This window comes from Chroicocephalus ridibundus, chromosome 4 (assembly GCF_963924245.1).
Source record: "Chroicocephalus ridibundus chromosome 4, bChrRid1.1, whole genome shotgun sequence".
NCBI classification, from domain to species: domain Eukaryota; kingdom Metazoa; phylum Chordata; class Aves; order Charadriiformes; family Laridae; genus Chroicocephalus; species Chroicocephalus ridibundus.
In genome coordinates, this window is record NC_086287.1 from 66987061 (window position 1) to 67013585 (window position 26525).

The 26525-nt window shown below is 57.2% G+C and overlaps 1 protein-coding gene across 2 annotated transcripts in view; it reads left to right on the forward strand.

Moving 5' to 3' along the window:
- Positions 1-2885: 2885 nt before the first annotated feature.
- The window catches only part of LRFN5 (leucine rich repeat and fibronectin type III domain containing 5), a 52181-nt gene continuing 28541 nt past the window's right edge, over positions 2886-26525 (forward strand). For both annotated transcript variants that reach the window (XM_063333700.1, XM_063333699.1), the window contains exon 1: positions 2886-3038. The gene's annotated coding sequence lies outside the window, so the exon portion shown is untranslated. The remainder of the gene's footprint in view (positions 3039-26525) is intronic.

Consider the following 26525-nt stretch of genomic DNA (forward strand, 5'->3'; position numbering starts at 1 on the left):
CGGATTTCAGGCTGGCAAAGAAGCTGCAGCAGCCCTTGCTCAGACAGCTGAGGCGAGAGGGTGCAGGACTGTAACGACTCTAGATGTCTGCAAGGATGCAGAGTTTCTGGACTGTGCTGTAGTGGTACCAATTCAGAGTGGTCCCAAACCAGTCCTCGTGGTGTGTTTGTGCTGGACGGCAGCAAACCAATGTACCCTCCAGAATACACGAGGCCCTGAGCACTGAGTTCCCAGAGGGCTTCTCCATTTCTCTTTCTCCAGGAGAGCCATACCCAAACGTGCGCTTCCCTTCCTGCTGCCAGCTGCACAGCTGGTACCACCGTCATGCCGGCCATCCTGCTTCGGGGAGGCAGAGACCTGACAGCAGCAAGTGCTTGAACGCAAAGCCCAGGAAGACTGTCTGATCTGGTAGACATCAGCCAAGATAACAGATGTTTCACCATGGAGCATCGTCTTGTCTCTCTGCTCTCTCTGGAGGAGAGCACACTGCGAAACCTGGATCGGGGCTGAGCATGAGACTGTCTCCAGCTCCAAGGGACAACCATGCTCAAAGTGAATGTTAGGGAGAGTAACCGCAAAGCCAACCCTAGCAAAACCAACTTACTGACATGAGCTTTCCCTCACGGCAGTAGAAGATTGAGAGTCATTCCCTCCCACCAGCACTTTAGCCTCCCTGTCCCCGTAACAACTGGAACCAGCTCCATGAAACGGCAGCTGGGATGTGGAGATGAACACTAAGTGATGAGACCCAGCCCGGCTGCCAGGCCCTGGGCAGCTTCTGAGGCTGCTGGAAGGGGAGGGGACAGTGCTGCTTGGGGAGGTGCGCTTCCCCTGACCAGGGCCACATGCTGCTGTGGAGACCACAAAACCAAACTCCCTTTCCACTTCTGAGTTTGCAAGGAGAGCAATTTTCTCAGGTTGCATGGATAGACCAGAGCCGGGGAACATCGCTGCGTTCTCTTTTCTCACCCGCACTGATGCCAGATGTTGCATCCCAAGGCACAAACATCTCTTGCACAGCGTGAGCAGAGGCACGAGAACTGTCATTGTGCCATTCCTTTTCTGGGACTGGGGTTCCCCGACATGCATCCCCAGCAAAATGCCAACGTGTCCCCGCAGCATTGCCTCCATTGCCTCTGAGCGCACAGCGCAGCCGATGAGTTCTCCCCTGCACCCTGTGGCAGCGCCTGCCCTGCGCGCTGGTCCGGCCGCAGGCACCATCCTGTGCGCTGGAGCCGGGGAAGCCAAGCAGAGCCGGGCAGCTCCAGAAGAGCCGGCAGCTGCCTGTGGTCCCAAGAGGAGGGTGTCCGAGGAGACAAGCCGTTGGCGTGTGCCCGTGCCTCCCTCTAGATGCAGGGTCACTGGCAGCTGACGAGGTCCGTTAGCTTCTCTTCAAGGCTCCGCAGGCAGAGCTCCTCTTGCTGCTCCGCTTCGGGTCCTGCAACATCACCCACGTTTTCTCTCAAAAGAGCATTAGACAAAGGTGTCAGTATTTCATAGCACGAAACGCATCTCCCCCCCCGTTAGAGATCCCTGGAGACAGATATCGACCACTAAATCCCTAAAAGCTCCCAAATATATTGACCCCAAAGATAACGCATCCTTTCCTCTTCCTGCCGGGATCATCCCCTCCGGCAAGTCAGGTGTTATGGCCCGGGTCCGCAGATCGGTCCGCCGGGCAGGGTGCAGGCAGGGCCGGGCTGGGTGCCTGTCCCCGGAGGGCGGGCAGGAGCCGAGCCCCCGCCGGTGGGAGCCGAGCCCGGGCTCCGCCGCTCTCTTACCCTGGCGTGTCCGCTCCGGGCGCCGCCGGCCAGTTCCGCAGGTGCATGTGCCGGATCGGTCACCGGGTCACACCCCAGCGTTCCACGGGGAACGGCACCTGTTCCCCCGCGCCCCCGCCCCGCAGGGCTCCCGAGGGAGCGCCGGCGGGGGGCAGCGGCGCCCCCCGATCCGCGCCGCGCCCGGTCCCCGCCACGGCAGCCCGTCCCCGGCGGGGCAAGCGGAGGCGGGTCGTTGCCGGTGCCCGCGCCCGTCCCGCCCGGCGGAGCGCAGCCCGATACCCGGCGCGGCGGGGGGCGGCCCGGCGGCACGTCTGCGCGGCGGCCGGGCGGCTGCGGCTCCGCCGTGCGTGCGGCGGGGCGGGGAGGCGGCGGCTGCTCCATCCCGCCCCGGCGCGGCGCGGCGCGGGGGAGGCGGCGGCTGCCTCCATGCTGCAGCGAGCGGCGCGGCTGCCCGGGGCCGGGGCCGGGCTGGGGCCGGCGGCGCGGAGGATGGGCGCAGCAGCCGCCGCGCAGGGGCGAGCCGCGGGCGCCGAGCTCCCCGCCCTGCCCCGCCGCCGCGGCTGCTCCGCCTGAGCGCGCCCGGCGCGGAGCCGCATGGCCCTGCTGCCGGCCGCCCCTGCGCGCTGCGCGGAGGCTCCGCTGTAGCTGCTCCCCCCCGCCTTCACCCCACCGCTCCCCCCGCCCACCTCCCGGGAGGCGCCGGCCCGGCGGCGGGGGTGACGGCGGCCGCGCTCCTCGCTCCGTCCCCGTGCCGTCCGCCCGCCCGCCCGTCCCCCCCGCCCGTCCAGCGGCAGGATTACGCAGCGGGGCGCGGAGCGGCAGCGCTGTGCGAGGATTAACCTGGCGCAGGTACACGGCAAGGTCACCGGCCGGCGGGCGCGGCGCGGGCTACCCGCGGCGGGGCGATGCCCGCGGGCTCGGCGGGCTGCGCCGCTGCGTGCCCCGCGCCGTCCCTCCGCCTCCCGCCCGCCGCCGCCGCCGCCGCCCGTGCGTGTGTGCATGTGCGCTGCCTGCCGCTGCCCGCCGCCGGAGCCGCGCCGCCGCGCCGCATGGGGCCGTCCGCGCCGGCTGCCCTGCCCGCCCCGGCCGCGGGCCGCCGCCGCCGCCGCCGCGCCGCTCTAGGATGCGGCTGGTGAGCGCCGGCACAGGGCGGAGAGGCGGCCAGCCTGCCCGCCGCCAGAGCCCGCAGCCCGCCGGAGCCCGGCCGCACCTGCAGGGGAAGCGCTCCGGACGCCGTCCTTCCCCGGGAGGCGCCAGGTAATCGCGGGGGGCTGCCGTGCCCGGCTCCATCTGCATTGCAGCCCGCGGTGCTCCTGCACGGGGGGGAACGGGGCGCGGTTGGTGGGGGGGAGGCGGCGGCGGGGTCCCGAGCCCGCCCGGGCAGGGCGAGGCGGGAGGCGGCGGGACGGGGCCGGGGGCGGTGGAGGCGGTGGGACGCCTCTCCCGGGAGGGCGGCGGCCGCGGGGCGCGGAGCAGCGCGGCGCGGAGGCTGCGCGGCGGGGCGGGTGCCCCGCGGACGGGCCGGGCCGGGCCGGGCCGGGCCGCGCTGCCGCCGCTGCCCGCGGGACGGCGCCGGCGGCCGCCCGCGGCTGGGGGTGCTGCAGGGCCGCGTGTGCCGCGGCGGCCGCCGCCCCCCGGCGCCGCGCCGCGCTGCTGCCGCCGCCCGGGCAGCAACGGCACCGCCGGGCCGGGCCGGGACCGCGGCCGCGGAGCCTCCGCCCGCGCGGTGCGGAGGGGCCGGGCGCGGCGGGGCCGGCGGCGTGCGCGGAGCCAGCGCGGGGCGCGGCCGCGGGGGCCCGAGGCGGCTGGGCTCCGCCGGCGCGGGGGAGCGCGGAGATTTCCCGGAGGAAGAGGGGGCTCCGCGGGTCCCGTCTCCATCCTCGGCCCAGCCCTGGCCCCGCTGGCGGCCGCCCCGTCCTGCAGCCGCGCCCGGGCACACGCCCCGCTGCCGGCTGGCGCTGACCCCGACGTCCCGGGGTGCGGGAGCGATGTTCTCCCTCCCCTCTGCTCTCTCCCCTCCGTCCGCCGTGTAGCGAACACTTCTGGTCCGCAGGAAAGCAAATGTAGGACAAGAGAAAGCTTTTTCTGCTGCTGGAAGGTTCCCATTAGGGGCGATGGCAGAGCAGTTGTGGAGGAGCCAGCGGAAGGAAACCTCGCAGCCATGTTGATGTCAGGAGCACACAAACGCTCTGGTTCCCAGGAGCAGCCGGAGCCCAGGAGATGCCCATGAGGGGAGTGTGCTGAGGCACAGGCCTGGTTTGGGGGCCGTCACCCCTGGGGAGGCACAGGCAAGGGTGGGCTAGAAGTGCTTATGAACGCTCCTTCCAGCGCTGCTGCTGGCCAGCACAGGCTGGGAGCACAGGGTCTGCAGCACGCCGAGGGCTGCCACGGGAGTCAGCGTGAGCACTGCCCGCTCCCACTCCATCCGTGGTACTGGATGGCAGCGTTTCCTCTCCTGCACCTTTGCCTTCTCCCTCTTGCCTGGTCTGTTGGTCTCTGGGGCAGGGTCTGTATCTCGTGTTGAGTGTCTGCAGCAGAAGGATGTACTAGCTTCATCTGTGAGTATGAACATGACCTCACCAGTGCCCCAGACTGGGGTGGGAAGCCTGGGTGCCTCCTGCCAAGCCCAGCCCTTTACGGCCTCCAGCTGACCACCATGGAGCTGGATGGGCCAGGAGTCCTTGCGCCTTGGTCATCGCGCTGTCATGACAGTGATCTTCCCCACCCATCCTTGCATTTCACATGTTCCCAAAGCAACACGGCGTTGGTTCGTGCCTTCTGAGCATCCTTGGGTGGGTGCTGGGGTGCCCAGGCCTCTTCAAGTCAGCGCAGACAGACACAAACCAGTGAGATGAGAGGATCCATGTGGGTCCTTAGAGCCTTTTTGGTTCTGGCTGCGTGTCTGCGGGTGGCTGCCCGTCCCTGGCAGGGCCCTGGCTAGCTCCAGCATCACCAGTCCTGCCGCAGATGTGTCCAGGAGTGTGGTGTGGTGATGCCCACACTGACTGCGCATGCGGGTACCGGTTCTGCTGTGGTACGGGGACTGGGCTGCCCCACACCCGGGCCCTCCTCGGGGCTGCGCGTGCCATGGGCTGCCTGAGGTTCGGGCTGGGCCGTGCTGTCAGTGCGCTGTCACCCCTGGCTGTGTGGTGCCACCACCGTCTGTCCTGACCGGTGGAGCTGTGCCGGTGGAGCTGTGCCGGTGGGTGCCAGGGCAAGGCCTGGCAATTTCTCTGCCGATCGAGGAGGCGGGTTGGATTCTGCACCGGAGCTGTACCAGAGCCTGAGCTTTCTCAGTGCCCAGACACCTTCCCCATCTACATTTCTAAATATATACTGTACTCAAAGGATTATGCGTTTGTTTAAATGCATAATAAATGCATTTAGATGCGTAAGACTGTATCAAAATGCATGGCAAAGCTTGCCAGTTAGGCCTGGAGTCACAAGCCTCACTAAGAAGCTTCTCCTGGCGTATTAGCTTGTGTTTTTGCTTTCAGAAAGAGCAATAACTGGTTTTATCACGGCAGCGCAGTCAGTGGAAACGAACCCTGGGTGTTCCAGGCACCTGGTACCGTTCAAAGCTTCAGCAGTTCTCCTGTGGGCTCCCTGCGCCCCATCCCGGCGAGAGCGGCGGGGCCAGCTCCTGCCTTGCTGTGACTGGGAAGGGGCTGCCCATCCTGCAGCACCGCTCGGGGTGGCTGCCGGGCACCTGCCTTGGGTTTTTCGTATGACTCTTGTTGTCTGGAGAGGCTCCCATTTGCCAGCAGAGGTGTGAGCGATGACAGAGGAGGAAGGGTACGGGGAGGCTGTCCAGCCCAGGGACCGGGCTGGCTGGGTGCGTAGGACAAAACAGGGGGAACCCGAGGAGAAACGTGGCAGAGCAGCGTGGCAAGAAGGAGCCAGATCTTCCGCAAACAGATCCTTGGGCTGCTGCCGCCGCCAAGGCTGAGTGTGTGGTTTCTCCCCTGAGCTGAGGAGGTGCGGAGGGGCTGTCCCAGGAGCCGGGCTTGGCGAGCGAGGGTGCCTGCGGGATGGAGGCGCCTTGGAGAGATGGAGCACCCCGAGGTGCCAGCAGGGCTGTCCGTCCCCCGGGGCACGTGGAGATGCTTCAGACGCTGGAGAGCTAATGGCTTTCCATTGCTGATCAATATTGCCTGTGCTTTCAGATGTGGTAACAGGTTCAGTTTTATAGAGCAATCTTTTGAATATTCTCTGAGCAAGCAGCCGGTCCAGAAAATCATTCTAATAGCTTTGCTATTAACGGGCCTGCAGAACTTGAGCCAAATAGAAAAGGCTTGTCTAAGTGCTATTGAAGCATTTTGGGCCAGGCGTATTCCATGCATTAGGGAAGATTTGTACTCCTCTGACCAGACATCACTGAGTGTTGCCTATTTATACACATCTAAATATATCCTCTGCAGTCTTCAGACTTTTCTAGCTAGTAGTAAAATTACTTTTGTATCATGCTATGAAAATGTGCTCGCTGACACTATTTGATGAGTTTTGTGCTAAGAGAGGGGTGTGTGCATGGGCGCGTGTGTGTATGTTTAAATAAAAAACTGTTCTTGAGGTAATTACCTAAAATGCTTTGAAAGTAAAAGCATGCTGTCCGAGTCAATGGATGGGAGAAAGAAACGCGGTTGAAGACGAGCAATACTGGAGAGATGCTCAAGCCTGGAAAGCCAAACCCCAACCAGTATAAGGTTTTGTTGCTTAAGAGTGAACCATTCTTTCTAGAAATATGCATCAAATAATCGTGGACTTTGCAACAAAATAAAAACATTTACTTTTAATTAGTCAGATATACCTTCTGGAACCCATTAAGTTTGAGACATCGTTTTGAAAACAACGGGAGAAATCTCAAAGAAGGAGTGACTTCTGGTTTGCTCGGGGCGGGTAGCAGGTCGGGGAGGATGAGAGGGGCAGTGATGGCTGTCCAGGTTGTGCCTTGGACATGGTGTTACAGACCCAGGGGTGAAAGACACTGCCCTGATTCCTGGCTGCCATAAGTGTCCCCACATACCCCTGCTGCAGAGGATGAGTCTGTGTCCATGCATGCGTTTCTCTGGAGCTAGTGAAGGTCTTGTGGGGCTCCTGAGGAGGGATGGAGACCCTGATAGACTCCCGAAAGCAAACAGGATCGCTCCTGGGTTGTGGTGCTGATAGTAATGGCTGGCTGACTGGCCTGCCACCTGTCATGAAATAGTAATAACATTCATTTTATTTTCTGTGGCAGCTCTCACTGATGGTTCTTGGAGAAGCAAGAGAGGCTGCAGAGGGAGGGAGAGGGGTTGGTATTCCCGGGGCAGAGATGGGGTGAGGGGAGGGTGAAGGCAGGGCTCTCAGAGGAGCTCCTGGCTCGCAGACCCTCGAGCCGGTCACTGCATGCCCAGGGTGGCCCGGGGACAGGCGCTGTGCCCCCCAGGATGGCTCTGGCTCTCAGTCTGGGCTCCACTAGCCAGAGGTTTGTGGCATGGTGAAACGCTGTGGTGCCAGGAGCCCAGGGCAGGCGGGCACGGATTTACATGGCAGCTGCTTTAACTGCCGAATCATCCCATTATTTGTATGGGTGCAAGGGAGTCTGTGGTGCCCGAAGGGCTCCCTTGCCGGCGTGTCCCTGTCCTGGCTGTCCCGCCGTCCCCTGCCTTGGGCAGGCTGGGCGCACTGTGCCTCAGCCAGGTGACAGCTCTCGTGGAATACGTTGCTCTACAAATAATATTTGCCCCAAGCAGGCTGAATAATGCAAAAGGTGATTTGTCAAATGGCTAATTCAAGCGGTAATGGGAACCTCAGTGAATGCCTCTCTAATTGCGTAGCATGTGGCCAGCGGTAACTCTTTGAGTGTTTGGGGCTGGTTCCTGAGGCTGCAAAACCCACGTCCAACGCCTTGCTTTTGAAGTTGCTCTTCTGGATGAAGTTTCTCACCAGGAACTAACTGTTATCAAAACATTTTCATGAAAACACATTATTAGCAAGCTTTACTTTAAAGTGGAATATCTTCTTTTTCCCTTGAAGTTTTTGTTCAGGCTTCTCTGTCAAGATCACATTGGACTTCTTTTGGATTGGTGACAGATAAAACTCTTCAGTTTCCATTGCCTCAGCGTTGTTACGTTGCCAGATACCTGATATTCCCTGGGTATTGATTTCTCATTCTTTGTACCTGCCTTGTCTCTGTGCTTGGCCAAGGGGGACAGAAGAGCAGGAGGCCTGAGCCTGATACAAGAGCTGTGCTCCCGTCGCAGAAAGGCTGACCACCGTCTGTAATACAGCAGATGTACAAGGAAAGCACATCCAAGGAAGAAAAAGCACGGTAGAGAAAGTCACACCGAGAGGAAGCCCCAAAATCTGTTTCCAGTACCCTGGTGGCAGAGCTGCTGGTGCCAGGATTTGGGATGGGATTTCCTTAACAACACTGAGAAGTAATGCAGAGATGTTCTGCTGCACGTGGGTGAGGTGTGGGCTAAACTTTGCTGGGCTTTACCCAAGTTAAGAGTTTACTGGTTGTGTGAAGTCTCTGCCCCAGCAAAGAAAGGCACGTGCAGTTGGCAGCGCTGCCGGTGCGCTGGTAGCTGCGGTTTTTGTTTTCACCAATGCACCTTTAAAATACTTTGTGCAAAGACCCCCTGATACAGCTCCGTGGGAGCAGGTCTGAGTAAGGCGAGCAGGATTTGTCGCTTTGTCAGCTGTGACTCAGTGGTTCTGCCGGGTACGTGGTGTTTCACAAGAGCGCCTTCTATTCGGGACCGTGATTCAGCTCTGCCGCGCTGTACGGAGCTGTTTTTGCTGCGCTGTGGGCAGATTTGCTGTGCTTGGGGCTCCTCCTGACAAGTCGGCGTCGCATCTCATCTCTGCCAGAGCCCGGCTGCGGCGATGCTGCTCTCCTGGCTGGGTACCGGGCTCCAAATGCAGCTTCAGAGCGGCAGACACCGAGCCCTGCGTGGGACAGGGCTCTGCTGGCACCGGGCCAGCAGGGCAGCGGGGCCCTGGGTGCCACGGCTGAACCTGGGCGAGCTGACACAGAGAACGGAGTGTCTTCCACCACTGTGGTGTGAGGAGAGGAGACAGGAACAGTACCGGCCCCAGGCTCCAGTGGTGTTTGCCCAGCAGCGGGGTGTCCTGGCAGGTGCCATGTGGGGGTCCCTGGGCACGGCCTGGGCTGGGGACCTGCTGCGGGTAGATCGTGTGGCTTGTGGGTCTGGCAGCACTCGGACCCTATAGGTTATGGCTTTGGATCCTAGAGAGGTTTTCCTGTATGCCCCAGCTCCATCCTGCACCTCCGTGAGCTCTCTGCGTCTGAGCGGTGTGTGCCTGCCCTGCTGCTGGGGGAAGCAGCGGGAAGGGGCCAGCACCGGCTGGGAAGGGCTGTGCTGGGCTGGGACTATGGGGAGCAAGCGGAGAGGACCATCCTGCTGGGTAACATGTTGCTGCAGAGGCTCTGCCCGGCATTTGCAAGCAGAACGCCCACCCAGGGACCCCTCCTTGGGCTGCTCATCACTCGGTGCCCTGGCCTTCTCAGCGATGGATCGGGTTGCTCTGAACACGTGTCCTTGTCCCCAGGTACCTGTTGACGATTGCACTTCGTGACCGATTCTGAGGGTGCAGTCTCCTTTCCAGTTGCTCCTTGTTCCCTTGCATGGAGCCCCTGCTGGTGGGTGCCGTGGGTGCCCCGGTTACACCTCCCCTCTCTGCGTCCCCATGTCAGCAAGCAGCGAGGAGCCCCGTTGGGGTCTAGTGCCTGATGGGGACATCCATGGGGCGGTTAGTGCCCTGTGGCATCTCATTGGTTGTCCGAGATGAGGAGGTTTGCTTCTGTTCCACACAGAAGATACCAAACTGCTGATGGTTTGGGAAACAGAGGTGCGTGCGTCGCCGTGTATGGGTGAGCACTGCTCCCGCGGTGAGCAGCTGGTGTAAATGGCTGTTCAGCCCCGCCATTGCCCTCACAACTGGTTTTGCGAGTAACTGTCACAGAGCGATGCTTTTGGCTTATCCTGGTGGTATAAAGCAGTCTCTGGGTTTTTTTTAATAGTTTCTTCAGAAAACTTCGGCACCCAGGCTGTAATTCTTCTGCCTCCAGTGCCATAAGAATGGAGCACTGCCTTGGAGTGCTGCTGCTGGAGCCGATTCCAAGCTGCGCTGGTGCTGGAGCTGATGGCGCTTCCCGCCTGGTCACATCCTTGGAGAGGGCGGTACACGGGCGGTGCAGTCCTTCCTATGGACGGGCTTCTGTGGGCTGAGTTCTGCGGTGCTCAGCCCCCCTGCAGCTGCTGGCCCCGCGCCTCTGGCCGTCCCTGGCTCTGGCCCCTCTCGGCTGCACCGTTGCCCCTGTTGCTGCAGGCGTGTGGGACCGCGCTAACGTTGTCACAGGTGCTGGGCGCATGGTGGCCTGCATCGCCCTGTCCCTGCCAAGGCGTGGTGCTGCCCAGCTGGGGGCACGGGGCGTTCCTGGAAACCCCTGGGCATGGAGAAGCTCCTGGGAATAGTAGAGGAGCTGTGCACACTGTGGAACACTGGCTTTTAAAAATTTAATAGAAAGCTATAAAAAAATCACGGTTTTGTGTGTGAGGTGGGAGGTTTGCAGGAAAATACATCTCTGCAGAGGCTTAGGGGAGAGGTTTGTGTTCTTTGGGTGACACATCACAGTCTTCCGTGCGTACTGGCCATTAGTGGTGCGTCTGTGGAGGCCTGGCGTGGTCCCCAGCCTGGCGGGGTGTCCCCGCAGCCTGACCTGGGACGTCTTCACGCGGTGGTTGCAATGGGAGGCTGCGTCCCCCAGGGCTCACATTTCTGTTGTATTCATTATTGCCCATTACTGCCCTGGGTCAGACGCTGTTTCTAACTTGTTTTGTTTAAGAAGCGTTCTGCAAACAAACACCTTCTGTGGATTGAAGTAATCCCCATGTCCTTCCCTGTTCATGGATGGTAAACATGATAAATGCCATGGAAAAAGACACAGTAGGTCAGGATGGATAGTTACAGCTGCCTGCTAGTTCCAAATGAAGATTGTATTAATTTCTAAGAGAACAAATTAGGAGCATAGTTTTTAAATGAGCTTTACTAGCATAGCATTGTGCAGTATATAAAAATGAGTAAAAGATAAACTGCTTAGGTAAATGCCCTTTGATTGCTTGCATTGCTCAGCCACGTGATGTGCAGGAGCTCTGTTCGAGCATCGCAGCCCCTTGCTGCTCACGTACCGGCTCTATTATTGTCTTCTGCGGTTTCACTGGAGGGTACAAAGAGCTGAGCTGAATAAGCTTAATTTCTTCTAAGAAGCCTTAAAGAAGCCTATGTACAGAACGTGTGACTGTATTTAAATTGCATCTGGAAAATAAAAATAATAAATAAATAACAATAACGAGGAGCAAAATTGTGACCAGCAGGATGTGAGACTCAGAATTCTGTGGAGAGGCAAGACTTGCTCATTGCCAGCTGAAATTCAGGCCATACATGACATCAGATACCCAAATGGTTCCCCGATGGTCAGTAATGCTTTCTTGATTTATCCTGAGAATGCGGAGAGAGGTGAAGGATAAAAGAGGAGAGTGAAGGGCAACAGCATTACAATTACCACATGAATCAGAGGACTCGCACATACTCCGAGGACGCTTTCTCTTGTGATATCGGACACAGAAAATCTAAACCAAATATCTCTCTCTGTGCAGCAACGCAGTTGTCCTCCCGCGAGCGGGCAGCGTCCTGTGCAGTGCACACAGCATAGGGCAGCGCAGGGCAGCCTGGCACAGGGCACACGGTGCAGGGCAGTGCACGCAGCGCGCACAGCGCAGGGCAGCCTGGCACAGCGCACACGGCGCAGGGGAGCACGCACAGAGCAGGGCAGCGCACACAGCGCAGCGGGGAGGGCAGCTGGTGTGTGGGATCACGGGGTCCCTGCTGCAGCTGCATTGCTCTGTGCCCTGTCCCCTCCTCAACCTCAACCCAGCAGTGCAGATTTTGGGAGTAATGCTGAGTATTAAGATGCAAAAGTGGTTTTTTACACTAGAGACTTGATCCTGAGATGACATTTGCACACCCGGGGCATCATGGAGCAGGATACCTGAGTTCTGGTAAGTGAGGGCTCCCTCTGCCAAGGCTCCGCTGCCTTTCCCAGGCATGCCAAGTTTCATGGACATAGTCTTGGTTTACATCCGTGTTAGCAAGTTGCGTGGTGCAACAGAAGAGCACTTCTAGGGTGAGACGATGGGTGATGAGGACGCAGTGCCCCCACCGTGTGTGTTTGGGGGAGTTAGGTGGGACTTGCGTTGGTAAGGTCTGATGGAGTGAGTGCGGATCCGGGGCTGTCCTGCACCCAGGCAGGTGCAGCCTCGCTGTCCCTGCGCGTTCTGCCTGGCGGGGCCCCGTGTGCCTGCCCTGGGACGGCTCCGCGGAGTGCACCGCAGCGGTGGGGGGGCAGACAGCCTGTGGTGAAGGGCGCCTCTGCGGGCAGGGCCACTGCGCTGAGGGACGGGGTCTGACTCGCCTGCTCCTGCCTTCAGCGGCGGCTCCATGGGAGCGGTGCTGGTGCCGGTGCCGGGCAGTGCGGTGCGGAGCAGAGCAGAGCGCTGGCTCGGCTCCCTTGCCGGCTCAGCCCAGAGCCAAACACCGGCGTATGACACTCCTTATCTCTCCAGCTCAGAAATGCAGCGCTCAGGGCATCCTGATGGATTTGTGACACTCCCCATGGGACTCTGCGCTCATAAACCAATTAAAGGATTACATCGTTATAATGTGGAGAGTATTCTTTGTTTATTAAGTAATGCAGGTATAATTCAATTAGTGACAGACTGACCTGCTGATGTCAAGATGTGGATGCCAGCCAGGTCAGAGTCTTGAGCCGTGCTCTCGGGCGCGGTGGCTCGCTGGTGTCTGCCCTCCGAGCCAGCACAGACAGAGTACAGGACGCAGCCGCCCCTCCGGCATCTCCCCCTGCCCTGCCCTGCCCGCCGCTGGCACCGGAGATGGGGGAAGCCAGAGGAGGTGGCACCCTGCATGATGCCCGCCCTGCTGGGTGCAGAGGCAGCAGTGGTACCCACTGTGACCACGTCTTATCCCACCACCTCAACCTGCTGCAGCCCCTGGGGAGGTGGAACCCAGGTCCTGCCCAGCAGCCGTGGGCAGCCACCATGTGTCCAGCCCCTGCACCTGCACGGCTTTGCTGGAGCAGCTGCCCCAGGGTTACCGCTCGGCACGAGTTAAAACAGGGGAATTTGCTCAGGCTTTTACTACCACATTCCTTTATGAAATGGTTTCAAGCTGGGCTGGGTATTTAATGTTCAGCGCGGCTCAGGAAGCACCATTTCACCAAATGGTGTCCAGAACATGGTGTGTCCGAGCGCATGGCGTGTGCCTTCTGTCCCCGCCCTGAGAGTGGCTGTGGGGGACCGCGCTCCCCTCTCCGTCCCCAGCTCTGTCTCTGCCGTGGTGCTGCACCGCGTCTCCGGCTGCCCGCGGCTTGGGAGCCACTGCTGAGTGCTGTGGTGTGGGTGGGGATGGGGCTGAAACACCTCTTTCTCTGGTGGGGTGCTGAGCGCCGAGGGTCCTGCACACAGGGAAGTCCCTCGGGTCTGGGCCGTGTCATGCCATGGCAGAAGTGCAGGGAAGGCAGGGGCGGCAGGTGTTTTCCGCGGGGAGTGCGTGGCCCTGCTGTGACAAGGGAAGCTTGGAGGTGTTTGTGACTCGTGGTGCCTCGGCATCAGAGCAGTGCTGGGCTGGGCACACCTCTGCCAGCAACGAGTGGGGAAGAAATAGAAATGTCCAAGCCCTCTTTACATCAGTAGGACTGTACAGGAGTGACTCGAGTAGAATATGGCTATTTCCGGGGATTTGGAGATTAAATTCAAGTTTAAATCTCAGTGTGAGGTTATTTGCGCCCAGGCGAGAGGCATACAATGAAACTCGTCCAGCCCAATTCCAGTGCGTAGCTGGGACTGGGCACGTACAAAAGTTGTTTCCAGACTACCAGAACTTTCCAGAAAGACCAGTAGGTTTCACTGTCCAAAATGACGAATACTGGTTAGAAGCATGCTCTGGTTTTCCATGCGATCCCATGACAAAATTATGCTTAGTTTGCAGCACAGACCAGGCGATGCCACCACCCTCCTTATACGTTGGATGCAAATCTAATGCAAAAAAAGGGAGTACCTACAGACGCGTGTGCAAATACAGGCATGAACGCAGCTCATGTAGCCTGGCAAGGCTGCAGTAATGTAAGCACCTGGCAGCACAAGAGAATTATCTCCGAGGACCAAAGACTGACTTGTAAACCCTGGGATAAATTGCTCTTATTTTGTAGCACTTACTTACTTTCTCGGTTGCAGTTTGCAGGGAGTTTTTTTGTCTGCCAGTTACCGTTCGTCAGAAGGAAAACCCCAAACTGCCAGTAGTCTGGCAGCTGTCTTTGCAGTAAGCTGGGCACAGAAGGTAAAACAAATAGGGCCCCGGCAGTGACTGTTGCCCAGCCAAAAGCAGTAAGAGGCAGAGGAGGGTAGCCCTGGGTGGCAGGAGGGGACGGAAGCGGAGCGGCGACGCTGGGGATGCTGCACAGGAGCTGCCCTGGCCCCCCGCAGGGCAGGGGACAGCCCAAGCCCTCGGCAGCCCAATTCCTGCCTTCTCAGGGGAATAAAGCCTTTATTTTCACCCTGACAGTTTGTGAGATACTAGATCGTAAAATCCTGGCTCTCCTTATAGAAAAACCCGTCATGGGAGAAAAGCATGTACTTTTTTGGGTGCAGGGGAAATTAATGCTGGTTTCCCAGTTGCTGTGAGGCTGTTCTGTGGTAACTATGGCAACCGAACTTCAAAGGCAAGGGGTTAAAATACAGGTTTCCCAACTTGGGTCTCAGCAGAGGAGGGGTCCTTTCGGTGCCGTTTCCCAGGAAGGTGGGGGCTCGGGGTGCAGAGGGATGCCTGGCTCTCCCGGGGATGGCACCACTGGCCAGGCGGTGGCACCGGCAGCATCTCTGCCCAGAACGCCCGGCTGGCGGGCACCCTTCACAGCAGCCTTGCTTTGCTGGGACTGATGCCTTCCGCTACAATATTTGGAATGTTTTAAACCTCCCAGGTGCTGCTTCTCTCCATGTAGCTCAAAGAAGCATCTTCAAAACCTTCCCAGAATTACAAGGTTTGGGCTCATTTCCTTGGAGGGCAAAGTGAAAGCTTGGGATCTCTGTGCTCAGCCACAGCCTAGCAGCTCTCCCGGGGTGTGTGGTGTGAGTTTCCATGTGCTGGCAGTGATCCCCTCCTGACATTTTTCTTTTCTCGTCCTTGTGTGATGCACTGTGTTATTTTCTATTCACCTGCGCCCTGCTGCATCCTCTCAAATGCGCAGTTCATAGAATCATGGAATCATAGAAGGCTGTAACTTTGACATGGCACTCATTCCCGTAAAGTTTGTGCACTAATACGGTGCAAGCATGTTGCAGCAGGACGGTATCTAAAGACTTCTAAATGTCAGTTCGTGTTCATGCATGAATGCTGTTTCATCATGAAATTAATTGCAACTCCACTACCTCTGGGCATCCAGGAACGCCAGTCTGCGGAGTGCTCCCAGTTACTGACCGACACTCGCGCAGCCAAGATAATGGTGTATGAACAAGTTAATGGTAGTTGGAGGGGCTGCTGGGGGGGGAGGATACCTGTTACCAGTTAATGAAGGGGAAAAAGACAATGGAGGGAAGTCAGTTCCTCAGCAAATGAGGGCAGGAATGGAAACAGCAACCTGCCTGCATCCCTGACTCGGTTTAAGGTTGATGTTATCCTTGCAAATGTTAGCTTCGTCCCTGGGTTGTCGGCAGTGGTCCCAGCTGTGCTGGTCGGTGTCAGCCCCCTGTGCGCAGCTGTCGGGTGTGCTCGGTCCCTGTGCCCGGGCCCCTGCTCCCCGTGCCCAGCGCGCTGAGCCCGACCTTCGGCGCTGGGGGGCCTCTGCCTGGCCACCTGTTCTGGGTTGGTGAGCTGGCCCTGGCTCCGGCTCCCCGCTGCCACCAGCGAGCTCCTGTGCCCAGGCGCTGCCGGGAGCATCTGCCCTCCGGGGCAAGAGCTGTGTGCCTGCCATGCTGCACCTGTCACCCTTGGGGACACGAAAGCTGGGGCTGATTCCTGGGTCAGGACAGTCCCTCCGGGCGCCCGGACAGCAGCCCTGTGTCTGCTATGGCAGGGGGACATGGCCCCCACAAGGCCCTGTGCCCAGGCTTTGGCCGACAGCACCTGCGTGCTCCTCCCAAAGGGTTTGCGTGGCCGCGGCTTCAGATGGGGTTTCGGGATCCCCAGGGGCGAGCGGGATCCCAGCTGGGGTGGGAGTGGGTGGCCCAGGCTCGGACTGCCTCCTGTGCAGGAGCCACGCTGGTGGGATTCCAGGGGTGCCCCTGAGCACAGTGGGGCTTCCCCCTGCTCTGGGCCGGGGAGGAGGGCTCGGGCGCCTGCAGCGTGCGCTGGGCAGGGGATGGCTGTGGGTCTGGGCTGGGGAGCCAGGGGGTGATGGTGATGTGGCCTCTCCAGCAGCAGCTGCCTGCACTTGGAGCAGCAAACGGGGGCAGAGCCCAGGGCTCCCGGAACCTGCTCTGGGGTGTTTGGCTGGGTGCAGCGGGCTGGGGCCGCCCGCGCCTCGCCAGTGCAGTCCCCCCAGTGGGGACGGAGGTTTGCACTGAGCCGTGAGCCTGGTGGTGTCTGCCGGGCTGGGAGTGGGGAGGATCCCAGTGCTCCCGGAGCCATGTTGGGGCAGGGCTGATCAGCAGGTTTTGGGGGAAGCCTGAACACGTGCTGAGGGATGGTGCAGGCTCCTGGGGTGTTGCACGGTCCTCCTTGTGTGCAGTATTGCTGGGCTTCCCCCTAAACTTGGTGAGGCTGATGCTGTGAGGAGGAGGAGGATGAGTGTAGCAGCTGTGCCCCACTGTGCGGCAGGGCCTGTCGGGGCAATGTGCTCCCGTGTCCCCTGTCCCATGTCCCATGTCCCTGTCCTGCCGGCACGGTGCATCCTTCTGCAGGAAACCTCCTGTTTGTCAGACCGTGTCATCTCATCACTTCTGTGGAGATGATGATGCTTGTGTCCCACGCAGTGCCCGTTTTTCACATTATATCAATATATTCCCATGTGCTATCACAGAGGACAGAGCTGATGGTGGAATCCTGCCACTGTGAGCGTAGGCCACTCTGCTGTTTCATTAGACTCGGCTACTGAGGGGCACCAGGCTTCAAAATGGAATCGCTTTGCTTTGCAAAAAGTCTCTTCCAATATATTTCCAGCTGTGCCATGGTGGGTGCATGTGCTCAGTGTCAATATGTCGGAAGGAAATGGCACATAAAGACAGCTCTTTACACCCAGAAGATGCAGTAAGGACAGTCGGATCTCATTCAGAGATTGTGTGAAAGAAAGGCTGCCGTGGTATCACTAGGAGATACTGCTCAGTGCTTTGGGGATTTGTTTGTTTGTTTTTCTGTATGCATATGTAAATGAGAGTTTAACTGATTGCAAATAGCGAAGTAGCACGTTCCCCTCATTTAAATGGGTAAAGCAGAGCGAAGCATTGCAATATTCCTTTCCATCGGTGTGAGCTGTCTCACGCTGCGGCTCTGCTGCACTGCTGGGTAAGAAGCCCATTTCCCCTCTGTCATGTCTAAATGCCGGAGCCTGGCAGAGACTGCGCTGGTGCTGCTGGGTACCAGCCCACGTCCTCTGCGGCTGTGTTGCAGCCAGACAACACTGCTCCAGTAACGGGGTGGCACCTCGTGGCTGTCCGGCTGGGGGGGCTTGGCTGGTGATGGTGGGGTCCCCAGGAGTGGCTCGGGCACCCGAGGCAGATGGCTGGAGCAGAGGATGGAGGCAGATTGCTGGAGCAGAGGATCGCAGGCATTCGCTTCCTTCCTCTCCTTCAGTTCAAAGAGAGTAATTTCATGCCTTGAGGGCATCCATCGCTCCAGAGAACAAAAGGGATGATATTTTCCTGGGCAATGTTCCTGGCAGCTCTCCTGCCTGCTGTTTCTCACACAGCCTGGCTGTGGCTGCTCTTCTCCCAGCGGCTCCTGGGTGGTACAGGTGGTGTTTGGGCAGCGACGGCACTGTGGCTGGTGCCTCCAGGCGCTTCCCGCGGTCACGGTTGTCCTGCGAGTGGCAGGGTGACGCTGGGCTGCTGCTGCTTTGCGGTGTCGGTCCCTGGCCCATCACTGTTAAAGCCGAGCGGGTCCTGGTGCCAGGGAGGTGTCCAGGCATCACCCCAGGAGGTGGCCGGGTGTCACTGCTGCCTCCAGTGGGGTCCCGGGAGCAGCAGGGCTTCTCTCAGTGATGCTCGAGAGATGCTGCTCTGCTGCTACTTACGTGCTATTTACGTGTCCCCATAAAGTTTCATGATGTTTTTCAGTGACTAGATAAAAGCAAAGCCAAGGGTCAGCTCTTGCCCTGTTGTGTTTCTGAGTCCGTGTTGCTCGGCCTGGGCGGTTCCGTCCGTAGGGCAGACCTCAGCTGGGGGGAGCTCAGCACCCGTCCCCGCGCAGGACGAGGAGTCATCTCCGCGGGGTGGCAGGTCGTCAGCACCAAGGGACTGGGGCTCTGCCTGCAGGCTCGGATCCTGCCCACGGGATCTGGCTGCCCTACAGCTCTTCTTGTCTATGGACACCATTTATTTATTGCTTCCTTTTCCCTGTACACAACTACTCCTTCTTTTCATCTTTGTCTGTCCACACTGCTTCTCCCTGATTGTGAAAAGTCAGGAAAAAGAGGATGGAGATTACTACCTCTATCTGCCAGCGCAACAGCAGCGTGGCTTTCTTTTAAAACAATAGTTATCGTTATCATTGTTATTGTTTTTATTAATACATTTTTTTCTCAGACACTTCAAGGAAGGTTTTTCTGGAAAGCTTACAATTAGCAGGTGGTGCTGGAGGCGAGGGAGAGGTGCTGGGTGGTGGGTTGCGGCAGCGGGGCGCTGGCGTGGAGGAGAGGTGCAGATTCAGCATCCCACCTCGGGACGGGACAGGATGGGAGAGGAGCGGGCGGCTGGGCTCCGGGAGGGGCAGAGGCATCTCAGGGGGCTGCTGCTGGCGAGCAGCACGGCAGGGTGACTGCGCCGGAGGTGGTGTGGCACGGAGGTGTCCGGACCGGGCAGAGAGCTGCAGCTGGCGGGGGCAGCCGCTCGGCGGATGCTGCACACCCACTGGGTGCCCAGGGGAGCACGGCGTGGTCCTGGCACCCAAGCAAGCGTGACACGCAGTGCTCCTGGCGCCTGGGCAAGCACAGTGATGGGCTTTGTCCTGCTTGCAGGCGACGGGCGTACAGGAGACACGTAACGTTACCCTGCTCACAAAGTCAGCGGTGCTTGAGCTGCTGAGTGGCAAACTAACTTGGAAACTATTGTCAGTCCTGTGGCGCTGAGAGTGCAGCCCACAGCGTAGCTCTGCTCTTATCTGTCCCCATGCTGGAACACTGAAGTACTTCTATTTTCTCCATCTCCCCCACCCCATTTTTAATTAAAAAATTAAACAAGAGGACCGGAAAGAAAAAGAGATAGAAAAGGGAAAACTTTGATATCAAAGCTGAAAATTAAAAAAAAAAAAAAAAGTTTTGGATTCCTTAAAGTAAAATTTTATTTTCAGTAAAAAGCTTTCTTATTAAAAGAAATTCAATTAGCATGAGTTCTTTGCAGCAGAAATTAAGCGCATGAAAAAGTATTTGCATATGTCAGAGCCTTCAGTGTAACGGGGAGGGTAAGCTGCTTTTGCTTTTCTTAGTACAATAGAACCTAAAGAAAAACCAACAGCCAGGAACGGAAGTGGTGCCGTTGGCAAACGGTGCCAGTTGTGGCGGTAGCGGTGGCAGCGCTGCCCTCGCTGTGTTTCAGAGGGCAGCAGAGCTCTGTGTCCCCCCATGGAGGGCAGGTTGCTCTCACCCTTGTGCCAGGGGGCTGCGGGAGCCTCTCCTCATGGAATATACAAGGTGGTTTCAAATCCTTGGCTTTCCAGGGTCTTTTCCCTGACCAGTCTTTGCCTGGCCTTGGATGGCGTTCCGCCGGTACCTGTCCCACTGTCCCCATCCCCGGGGGACAGAGGGTCCAGTTTCAGCTGGGCTTCAGCCTCTGGGTGTTCCCTGAATGTTGTAGCTAAGGGGCAGCCCCCGTGTCAGAAATACCTCGGAAGTTCTCTCATTCAACTTTTCTGCTAAAAAATGCCATTTTTTGGAATACAAAATGCTCCACTCAAAATGTTTCAAGTTTGATGACTGTGTCTTACATTTCGGAGCAGTTTCAGAATGGCCTGCCCTCTGGGGATGCTGGAGACCCCCGCACTGTTCCACTGCTGCCACTGGTGCTGGGAACACTGCCAGGGATACTGGACTCCTGGCAGGCTGAGATGTCCAGGCTCCCCAGTAATAATTTTGAAGAAAACAGATTGATTCTTGTTCAGTTCAGAGTGAAACAAAAGGTAAAAATCTGCTAGCAAAAGCCCCTGTTGTCACCTGTCACCACTGTGCTGGTCTGCAGGCAGGCGCACGCTGGTCTCTTGGTTTGCTGTAGCAGACACAAACAGATGAAAAACTATGACAAATCTGCCAGATCGTCAAGCATGGGCTGTCCCCCCACCCGGCTCTGTTCCTTGCACCAGCGAAGGATCAGAAAGGCTCAGCCTTGGGTGCTCGCAGGGTGCTGGGGGTGCTTGCAGGGGGGGCAGCCCCGTCTGGGTCCGTCTCTCCCCTCCTCTCGCTCCCCAGCAGGAGCTGGGCGTGCGGGACTGCGGTGGCCGGGGCTGGCCGGGTGCTGGTCCCTGCGCTGGTGGCAGCCAGGCGATGGGCGGTGGGCTCTCCCTGCGTCCTCCCCTTCCTCCCTCCTCCTGACAAACCTGCCAGGGTCGGGGAGCGGGATGTGACACACACATCACAGAAAAACGTGTCCCTGTGCCTGGAAGCCTAGAAAAGAGGAAAAGTGATGCATTTTTAAAGAGGACATTCTGGGGAGAGCGAAGTACCTCCTTTGATTTCTGTGCATAATTTAAGGATAACTCAATTAGCTCCAGTAAAGTCATGCTAATTTACCTGAGGTAAAAGTTTGAGGTTTCTTGTTTCTACAAGCATTTTCCTGCATAATGCTGCTCTTTTCTCCTTTTGTGAAAAGGGAACTGCGTAATTTTCCTGATATTAATTAAGATAAGAGAGAATTATACCTAAATGTATTCAGCGGAAAATAAATAAGTTTTAAACCTGACCGAACTCCAGATCAAAATCGCTGGGCTGGTCACTGATTGAGCCCCGACGTCCCGAACACTGGGGGTCTCTGTGGTTACCGGTACGGTGACGTAGCTGGAGGTGCAGGTGATGGAGCCGCTTGGGATCTGCATGGATTTCATTTTTCTTGGAGAACTGGAGAGCGGGGAGGGCTCATGCAGGGAAGAGACAGAACAGAGTGGCCATGCTGTGGCCACCGGGGCTTGAATGATTTCTGTGCTGAAGCCACCGGCTTCCCGCTGTGCTGGTCCCTGTGTGGGCCACCGGCTGTCCTGATGTGGATGCCCATCGCCACGGCTGGCTTGTCCCCTCCGAGCGTGGCACCGCGCAGGCAGACATGTGGGCTCCCATGCCGCTCTTCTGAGCTGGCAAACTGCGGGCTGCCCTGCAGTTCCGTCTGGGTCTGTTTACACCTGACGTCGCACAAGAGTTGTCTGGAGTGCGCCATGCCATGCTGGCAAGCAGTGGGAATACCGTTTGGGCGGGAAGATGTGGGAAAAGGGTCATCAGGATCTCCTGAGATCTCCATCTAGTCCAAGTTGCCATCGGAGCGGCGATGGATGCCAGCTGGAGATCCCGCTGCCCGGCGGTGGGGTGCACGTTGCGGCGGTCAGAGCCCAGCATGGTCCTCAGCAGCTGCCGCGCCGGCTCCTGCACAGCTGGACCACAGCTGGGGCAATGAATTGTGGCATAAAAGCCCTCGCGAGGCGTTGCTGGGGACTCAAGCCGGGATTAGTCTCCGCTTGCTGTACGGATGGATTTGGGGGTGTAGGTGTCCATCTATCAGCCTCTGTTTCACGAGTTCAACAGAAATCTTGCAACAGCAGCACGGCTGGTCAATTTTTGGAGCAGCAATTAAAATCTAAACTTCTTTGCCAAAGCCTTAAGTATGTCTTATCTAAAATGCTCAGACACATTGCTGAGTTAAGAACATTAGGACCAAGAGACCCATTAAATTATCTGGCATAGAAGAGATAGCTATAAAACCTGCAAACTGACTGGATCTCACGCTGCAGATTTGATGGTATCTTCTTTGTACACTAAGATGTAGAAAAGGAGGGAGAAGACCTTTCAGAGTCATTCCTCTGGGCTAGAAGTTTTGAAAGCAGCTAAGGATTTCTTTTTCTGTTTCCAAAAATCTGTGTATGCTATTTTTGATCTTGTCCAGCTGAAGGGAAACCCGCTTTATTTGCATATTTTTACTTTTTCTGTCCTACGAGATGTTTGATGTGTCTTTTGGAAAAAGACAAAAAGATACAGCAGTGTTCTGTCATCCCTTCCCCGATTAATTAAAATGATCTGGGATAATTAGATTCAGAAACCGCTCAAAACTGTATCTCGGAGATGAGGTAAGGTCATTAAAATAATCATGGTACAGCCTTTCCGTGTTTCAGCAATGCTGTTCCTCAGTAATCCGGTGTCTGTGGAAGTTCTGAGTGGCAGTTTATTAAAAGAAACAGCCTCCCGTTAAGTTGTAGGCTGTATTTATTAGCCACAGCTCAGGGCTTAATGACCAGTAAACACTTGTGTCGACACTACCCCGAGTAGCCCAAACAGCGTGGTTTATTAATGCGAAGCAACAGAGGATGGAGAAACGGCCAATTAACACACGGAATAATGATGTTATCATCAGGCTTAGGTGATGACTTGTTTAAAACCGCGGGTCCAGAGCAGCTGGCTGGGAGCCGGGGTGCTTTTGGGGTGCCGGCAGGACCCTGTCCCCATCCCTGGGAGGGGCTGTCCCTTGAGTGAAGGGCAGCGGGCGCTGCTGGAGCTGCCCTTCTTGCCACCCACATTTCTGCCAGACTACGATTTTAGTTCTTGGCCCTGCTCCCCAGAAAAACGTCTGCATGCCGAGGGTCTTTGGTTTGTACCTGCATATCTGTCTTCTGAGGTCAGGGGAGGTTTTCTAATTAAAATGTTAAATATCCTTGGGTCAGGTACCAGGTGCAGAAGGAGAATTACATTTTCGATACAAATAAAAGCCTGTCATAGCACTGGGCCCAACTGTAGGCTGAGAGAGGAATACCGACAAGGGTGATGCAGAAGAGAAAAGTTCTCGGTGATTATTTCTGTTTGCCATTTGCAAAGAAGCAGAGAAATGCAAACTCACGGAGACAGTGAGATATTTTCTACTTCTACAGGAACTAAGAAAAAGGTTAAAAAGTGACAGTTTAAGTAAGGCATTTTAAAAGTGACAGAGCTGGATAACTGGTACCCAGGAGTATTAAAATAATTGGCCAAGGAGCTCCCCGAGACAGTAATGGTTTATTTTTAACAAATCCTGGAACACTGTGGACGAACCAGAGGAATTGGAAAAGGCTAATGAAAATTGATAGAAAAATTAAATATGATTGGGTCCAGGGGGAATTGTGCTGTCAGCTCCTGCCGGGCCAGATCCCTCTCCTGTCCCTGCCAGCCTCCCGCTGGCTTTGCCCTCCTGCTCACATCCCGCACCATTCCCACCACAGGCTTTTCCCGCAGATCTGGTGATGGGAAGTGTCTAGATCTCCTGTCCTCCCTGCTCCTGGAAAGCTGGCCATTGGGATGTGCTGCAGGACAGTGCTGGCGTGCTCAGCCCCGCTCCCACACCCTGTCCCAGCAGCCATTCCTGGATGCTCTGCCTTCCCTGGCTCCTCCGCCTCCCCATCCCTTCCTCTGCTGGGGACTTCGGGGGTGTGTGCGTGTGTGATTTCTGGGCTTCTCCAGTGCTTGCTTTTGCCAGGCCACCCTTGGAGCATCTGAAGCATCTGGATGGGGTGTGGGGTGCCCAGGAGCGGTGGTGGGCAGTGTGTGAAGTGCCCAATGCTCTGAGCATGGAGTCACAGGCGCCACCAGCCCCTCATCCCAGGACACCCTCTCCAGCCTTGACACCTCAAACTGGTGTATTCGGCTGGAGCTCTGCTCTTCCAGGGCCAGCGCCTGCTCCTCGCATGGACACCCCGGCAGCTAGAGACGCTCTCAAGGTGCTCCAAGTTCTGCCATGCTGTTTTGGGAGCATTCCCAGTTTTACAGGGGCTTGGGGACTCTCACTGTCAAGCCCAGCTCCTGATTTCTCTCCAGGGTTATCCCTGAGACCTCAGTCTCATGGCTTCCCTTTCCACATCAGAAATAGGAGTTTAATTGTCTCCTCTCCCATCGCTTTCCACAGCCTCTCAGCAGTCTGCATTTCCCAGGGGTGGCGATCACCCCTCTGGTACCCTTGGTGTCCTGAGCCGTGCTCTCGGGCTCGGAGGCTGTAACCGGCATGCATCTCCCCTTGCTTGTCTTCGTTAGGTGCAGTTACATTTTACTGTAACTTGACCAGGGTAGGAAGGATGATTTCCAGCTGTTGGTTACACAACATCCCACCCAGCGTCAGGGCCCCCTCCGAGCTCCACTGCAGGTCAGTGGCGGAGACCAGAGCTGCTGACCTGACCTGATCTGACGTGACCTGACCTGCTCTGATCTGACCTGATCTGATCTGACTTGATCTGAGCCCAGCTGATCTGAGCTGCTCCAGACCTGGTGACCTGCACAGCGAGCTCCTCGCTGCCATGGCTGTCGTCTGCAGAGTTTCACGTTCGATTGATTGGCAGCTGTTTAACTGATGTTGGAGGCTGTATGACGGATGCTGGGTCCACAGTCCCTGTCCACTGGTCCCGCTGCAGCCCCGCAGAGTCCTGCCACACTGAACTTCTGGTGTCCTGTACCTGGTAAGTGCCAACCAGTCATCTGTTTGATGTGACCGTGTGACGGTGCAAGCACCGGTGCTCACCCGGCGTAATGAGTCCTTGTTCCTCAGCATAAGTCCGTCTGAGGCTGGTTCAATGGTTCTCGCTGATCTCTGCTCATGGACCTTCCTTTGAGAGCAAGGCTTTACATTTCACAGGCTTCCGCAGGTTCTCCTGTCTCCATCCTGCCCAAGGCAGCTTTCCTTACACACTTCCCTACACCCAGGGACCTCATATAGTCTCCAAAGCATACCAGGTTTTTAAGCCGTGTGGCATCATTATTCTGTTGTCTCTAAGTACTAAGCTGGCCATTATGGAAAGAACCGATATGAACTGATAGTGCGAGTTTGGCGTATAATTTCCTGATTGCACTACAGATAAGCTTAATGACTTTCTGCAGTGTGTTATCTTCTGCTGTGTCCTCTGCAAATTTACTTTTCACTCTTTTTGGGAGGGTCAACTCCCTGATTTTTGAATCCAGCTGAGGCGCAATGAGTTATGTTGTGTGTCACCCAAGGGAGCGACTTGCTGGGTGCCACGGGGATGGGGCCACTGGCAGCGGTTGTCGGTCGTTGCAGCCTGTGCAGCCAGAGCTGGTGTGTGCTGCTGAGCCCGAGCTCTGGCCAGACCCGGCCAAGCACCCCTGTGTCTGAGCATCCCTTCAGCCGAGCAGGATCCAAGGTGGAGCAAGTCCAGAGCAGGTCCATGAAGATGCTGGGAGGGCTGGAGCCCCTCTGCTGTGAGGACAGGTTGAGAGAGTGTTCAGGGTGTTCAGCCTGGAGAAGAGAAGGCTCCGGGGAGACCTTAGAGCCCCTTCCGGTCCCTAAAGGGGCTCCAGGAAAGCTGGGGAGGGACTCTGGAGCAGGGAGGGGAGCCATCAGATGAGGGGGAACGTTTTTAAACTGAAAGAGGGGAGATTTAGGTTAGATCTGAGGAAGAAATTCTTTGGTGTGAGGGTGGTGAGCCCCTGGCCCAGGTCGCCCAGAGAAGCTGTGGCTGCCCCATCCCTGGAGGGGTTCAAGGCCAGGTTGGACGGGGCTTGGAGCAACCTGGTCTGGTGGGAGGTGTCCCTGCCCAGGGCAGGGGGTAGCACTGGGTGGTCTTTAAGGTCCCTTCCAACACAAACTACTCTACGATTCTCTGAGCACCCCTGCGGCCGAGCACCCCTGTGCTCACCTGGCCTGCCCCTGGCAGATGGCATGGGGCAGTGGCTGGGGTTCAGCGCCTCTGCCTGAGTAGCCCTTTTATTTCTGTTTTGCCTCTGACTCTGCCACTGATCCCGATCCCCAATGTGCTGTCTGTCCTGTTTCCAGACCTCTGCTAACATTTTGTTCAGCTTATCATTACTTTCTTCTGTTGTTTTTCCCTATATGAGGAAACCATAAATATGTATTTTAGCGCCGTCAGTTTTTTCAAGTGTGCAGGGCTCTACCTCCTGAAAAAATCCCAGCAGCAGATTTTAAGCCAAAGGGAAGATTGCAAAAATAGTTTCTCCCTTATGGCACATTCAAAGTTTCTCTTATAGGCGAAATTGCCCAACCCTGACAGATGTATCTGAAGTTTTAAAAAAATATGGGTCCCAGTATTTCACTGAAACAGTCATCGTTGGTAGGTAAAGGAAAATACTCCTTTTAGTGTGCCCATTGATTTCCTTTGGAGCAGAAGGGTCACTGGGAGCTGTGTCCCCTTGCTGGCTGCGTGAGCCCCTACGGAGATCTGAGCATCGGCCGCCTGCGTTGCGGTCATGAGCCTCTTTGGTGCACGCACTCTGAATGAACATGGGGAAAGGCAGGGCTTTCCGCTTGGTGCTGGATTTCTGTTGGGGACTAC